Raw genomic sequence first — 6,047 nt, forward strand, 5'->3', positions numbered from 1 at the left:
ATTTGGGAGTATTGGTCTCGCATATATAAAAGGACAGGGGAAGCGAGAGAGAGGAGAGACCTGACTGAACACTGCTCGTCTTTGGAGACATGTTTCAGCTACACCCTCTGTGTAGTGATTACACGCAACAATAGAGTATCCTGAAGAAGATAAAGAAGTTCAAGAAATTCATCTCTTCATCACCAGAAGCTCTGATCCTACATGTCAACCTTTTATCTCTGAAACTAAACAACATCATCTGTCCCTTGCTGCATAAAAGTTTGTGAAGAAAACTTAAGATTTACTTCATCCAAAGAACTGTGTATATCATTTAGTTTTTGTTGTGCCGTGAGCATTCGTTGGATTTTGTGTAATACTGGAAGTGATTATGTTAAATATACAACATAGTTATTTTTTCTGTTTGCTGGCTATCATTTTCATTTGCTGTTGATGTTTTGCTATTGTTGCATAAGTGTTATGAGCAGATTTTGTATAATCTACATCTTGTACAATAATTGAACGTAATAGAATTGGGGCCTTATATCCGGGATCTGAATTGTTATCCTGTTTGTAATTCAAAGATTGTTCGTAAAGTAAACCTTTTTTTAATTGTATAAAAATAGCCAGCAAACATGTCAGAGTTTATTGCATCTGAGTTTTTTGTCAAATTTTGTGAGGATCCACACGTTGAGAAGTTAAGTGATCTTAGGGAATCTAGCTTAGTGAGTCTAGGCAAACATCTCGAGCTTAATGTTAGAAATTAAATGAAGACAGAGGATATTAAACATTTGTTAGAAGATGTGTTACCTCAGGATGTGTTAGATGAGATAGATAGTGAATCAGTCGTTTTAGATTCGTCAGCTATAGAACTTGAAAAACTTAGAATAGAGACTGGGCGTGAAAAAATTAAAATTAGAAGCCGAGTTGAAACATGAACAGTTAGAAGCTGAGCGTGAAAGAAGGGAAGCTGACTTTAAGCATGAGCAATTAAAAATTGAAGCTGAAATAACCTACCTGCACTTCTAAAAATGGCGTGTCGGATTGTGATAATGTCTCCACTGTTGCTTTTACTATCAACTTGCCTCGTGAAGGCTCATTGGTTTGTAATGCTGCTTCTTCTAACAATTGTTCTACTGACTTATCTCATGAAGATACGTTAGTTCATGATATTTGTTCAACAGTTGATTGTTCTACTAACATGTCTGGTGATGTTATATTAATTCATGATAATGATTCTGCTGTCAATTATTTTACCAACCTGTCTTGAGAAGACAGGTTGGATTGTAATGTCATGTCTTTTGACTGTTCTCTAATCTTTCTCGTGAAGACATGTTAGTTTATGCTGATTCTCTCTTTGAGAATTCTAATAACCTAAAGGTTCTTCTGTCTGTGATGATGTATCCTCCAATGATGTAAACCTAAGACTGATTCAAAGTTGATTGTAATTGAGAAGTCTGATCAATCTGTTGTTCAGTTTATTATCTTTGTAAATCAATGTTGTTAATGTTCTCAGTCTCACTCGTGAACAACCTATGACTATTCATTTTATAGCGAGTGGGATTTTTCGTTATGATATAAGACTTTTTTTATTTGCATGATGTTTGGCAGGATGTATTTAAGTTTTATTATGCTTGTCATGTGCGTCAAGCTAATGTGAAATCCAATCAGTGTTATCTGAAACCCTCTCTAATGTACATTTCTGCATGTATTTTTCTGCATGTATTATTTTGTCATGTCCTTAATAATGATGTTAAACCAAGGCCGAAAAGGATCGTAGATTAAATGCTATTAGTGAATTTTGTATCTGATAAGAAAAACATTTTGTTTTGTTTGTAATGATTTTTATTGATATTTATATCATTATTTATCATATCTGTAAGTTTTGATATTTCACTTGGAGTTTGTAATGCAAAATTGTATCTTAATTTCATAATTATTTATCAGCTCTGTAAATTTAGATTTTTCGCTTGGAGATCGTACTGCAAAATTGTATCGTATTTTCATTGAAATGGAACATATTTGTAATCTTGTAGGATAGAATTATTTTGTATGTATTTGTGAAAATTTGTTGGTTAGTGACCCCCAACGTTTCACTAGGCAGAGGGATTTGTTATAGATACGTTAAATTTATGTATATTGTGTTACAAAACTTGTGAAAAGAGCTCATTTATTCATGTATGTTAATGAAAAAATAAAACAATTCCTTTTTATATATGATAGTGTGATTGAAACACAAAAAGATCGCTGTGTTTTAAGAGAGTTCTAGATTCTACTTCGGCACCAGCTGTCTGATAGGCGAGAGCTATACAGTATGAGCCGATTCGAGAATGGGTCCGTCGTGTGGCGTCATGTTGCGTATGCTAGTCTTGGGCGCTTCTAGTGCCTCATGAACATTCGGGAGTGATTGTCCCGCATATATAAAAGGACAGGGGAATCGAGAGAGTGGAGAGACCTGCTGGACACTACTCTTATTTGGAGACATTTTTCAGCCACAATTTCTGTGACTTTGAAAGTTAGTGATTACAGGCAATGATAAGAGTATCCTGAAGAAGATAAAGAAGTTCAAGAAATAGATCTATTCATTGCCAAAAGCTCTGATCTCACATGTCAACATTTTATATCTGAAACTAAGCGATTTCATCTGTCCCTCAATGCATAGAAATTTGTGAAGTTAACTCAAGATTTACTTCGTCTTAAGAACTATGCCTATTATTTAGTTATTGGTATGCCGTGAGTATTTGGTGGATCTTGTGTAATACTGTAAATACTTATGTTAAATATTAAATATAGTTATATTTTCCGGCTATTATTTTCATTTGCTGTTGATGTTTTGCTATTGTTTTGTAAACATTATGATTAGATTTTGCATAATCTACGACTTGTACAATAGTTGAACGTAATATATATATATATATATATATATATATATATATATATATATATATATATATATATATATATATATATATATATATATATATAGATAGATATATATATGTGTGTGTGTTTGTGTGTGTGTGTGTGTGTGTGTAAGCCACAAATGCACTATAATAACGCAAAGAAAAGAAGTCTTGGAACAGAGTGCCAACAGATATTTGCTTTAAATGTTGAAAATTGAAATATTATCCACAATAGAAATGGAGTGGTAAAATTGCATAATATTTCTATACCATGCCATAGAATATTATTATCATTATTACTAGCTAAGCTACAACCCTTGCTGGAAAAGCAAGATGCTATAAGCCCAAGGGCTCCAACAGTGAAAAATAGCTCAGTGAGGAAAGGAATTAAGGAAATAAATAAACGATATATGAAGTAATGAAAATTACCATTAAGACAGATATTTGATTTATAACTATAAAAGGACTTATGTAAGCCTGTTCAACATCAAAACATTTGCTGCGAATTTGAGCTTATGAATTTCTACTAATTCAACTACCCGATTAAGAAGATCATTCTACAACTTAATCACAGCTGGAATAAAACTTCTAGAGTACTGCGTAATACTGAGCCTCATGATGGAGAAGGCCTGACTACTAGAGCCAACTAACTGCATACCCAGAATTACGAATAGGATGGAACTGTTCGGGAAGATCTGAATGTAAAGGATGGTCAGAATTATATAAAATCTTAGGCAGTATGCATAATCAACTAATAGAACGACGGTGCCAGAGATTAATACCTAGATCAGGAATAATAAATTTAATAGACCAAAATTTCCCGTCAAACAAATTAAGATGAGAATCAGCAGCTGAAGACCAGACAAGAGAACAATACTCGTAACAAGGTAAAATAAAAGAAATAAAACACTTCTTCCAAATAGATTAATCACCAAAATCTTGAAAGACTTTCTTAATAAGCCACTTTTTTGTGTAATTGAAGAAGACACAGACCTAATGTGTTTCTCAAAAGTAAATTTTCTGTCAAGAATCAGACCTAAAATTTCTAAGAGTCATACAAAGTTAAAGAAACATTATCAATGCTGAGATCCGGACGTTCAGGAGCCGCGGTCCTTGACCTACTTACGATCATACTTTGAGTTTTGTTAGGATTGAACTTCATACCCCTTAATTTGCACCATTCACTAATTTTAGCTAGATCTCTGTTAAGGGATTCACCAACCCCAGATCTACATTAAAGAGATGGAATTGATGCAAAGAGAGTAGCATCATCTGCACATGTAAACAAGCTTGTTTTCTAGACCAAACCACATGTCATGCGTATATAGTATGAAAAGTAATGGGCCAAGAACACTACCCCGATATCACATTCCTATATCACTATGGTGCCCAGCAACAACAACTCTTTGCAATCTATTGCTTAAAAGATCAATAATGATGCTAAGAAACGACCCACCCACTCCCAACTATTTAAGTTTGATAATAAGTGCCTCATGATTAACACAGTCAAAGGCAGCACTAAAATCAAGGCCAATCATACAAACTTCCTGACCACAATCAAGGGATTTCTGTACAGCATTGGAGATTGTAAGAGGGGCATCACATGCCCCAAGGCCTTTACGCAAACCAATTTGCAAACTAGGGAACCGATGATTACCTTCAGCAAACCTATTAAGACATTTTGTCAAAAGACGTTCAAAAACTTTAGATGATATGAGACTTATGGAAATGGGGCCGTAATCCGTTGGACTTGAGCTAGCACAAACACTATTACATAGTGGAGTAACATTACCAATTCTCCAACAAGTGCTAAAAGCTCCTCTTTTTTTATATTTTGCACAAAAGCAGTCTTTATAAAAAACAAAGGAAAGATACCATTGGGATCTACACCTCCATAAGCATCAAGGTTCATCAACAAAGCTTTAATTTCACGAGACTGAAAAGCTAAACTAGTTAGTTTAGCCAGGAAAACAGGAATGAGGAAGTTCGAGTTTCTCATTATTAATGAATTAATGATTGAAACAAAACCCTCAAGATTAAAATTTTCTTCTAAAATACCTAGAACATCATCAACATATCGATACCACACAACTTGGGAAGAACACACTGAAGGAATTAATCTAGATTAAAAATTCTCCATATATATGTTGGATAAAAGTGGGAACAAAGGATTACCCATAGCCATATGAACAAGTTTTTGGTATGGCTATGGGTAATCCTTTGTCCCCTCTTTTATCCAACATGTATATGGAGTTTTTTTAATCTAGATTAATTCCTTCAGTGTGGTCTTCCCAAATTGTGTGGTATCGATATGTTGATGATGTTCTAGGTATTTTAGAAGAAAATTTTAATCTTTAGGGTTTTGTTTCAATCATTAATTCATTAGTACCATCAATAAAATTCACTATAGAAAATGAAGAAAATAACCGCATCCCATTTTTAGACGTTTTAATAGTTAGAGAAACAGATGAATTTAAGTTTTCCATGTATAGAAAGCCTACAAATAATTTTTCATATGTACATTTTTACTCCGGTCACTCTAGAAATATAAAGCATTCAGTTTTTTCCTCCAAGTACCTTAGGGCATTGAAAATTTGTAGCCCAGATTACATTGAGGAGGAGTTCACTAAAATAGAAAAAATTGCAACAGATCTTTGCTATCCCAAATATTTCTTAGAAAAATGTATGAATAAGGCTAAGAAAACATTTTATAGTGTCCAATTAGAGAGGAAGGAAACAATTAATAATATGCTTTGTTTGCCATTTCATGTTTGTTTTTTAGATGTTATACCCCTTTTGAAAAACTAGACATTGCTGTAGTGTTTAAATATAATTGTTCATTAAAAAACATGTTAATCAAGAATAGTTCTGGAAATGATAATAATGTAATATATAGCATTCCTTGTTCAGAGTGTAACCCATTTTATGTCGGCCAAACATCAAAAAGTACATCAGTCAGATTAAAACAGCATCAGGTGGCCGTCTCTAGGGGTTCTCTTAATAATGCCTTGGCCTCCCACTGGTTAGGGTCAAGTCACAGAATTGGTTGGTCAAAGGCGGAAAAAGTAATCCATGTAAATGACTATTTCCAAAGGAATATTGTTGAATAATTTCTAATCTCCTGTACTCAAGGTAGAAATTTGAATCTAAGCCCAGTTCTGTTTTCCG

The 6,047-nt window shown here is 33.6% G+C and overlaps 1 protein-coding gene across 2 annotated transcripts in view; it reads right to left on the reverse strand.

The window, feature by feature from the left end:
* Positions 1 to 6,047, reverse strand: part of LOC137632941 (chitinase-3-like protein 1) — a 53,376-nt gene that overhangs the window by 40,449 nt on the left and 6,880 nt on the right. The gene's annotated exons all lie outside the window — the stretch shown is intronic.

Source organism: Palaemon carinicauda, chromosome 42 (assembly GCF_036898095.1).
Source record: "Palaemon carinicauda isolate YSFRI2023 chromosome 42, ASM3689809v2, whole genome shotgun sequence".
NCBI lineage: Eukaryota > Metazoa > Arthropoda > Malacostraca > Decapoda > Palaemonidae > Palaemon > Palaemon carinicauda.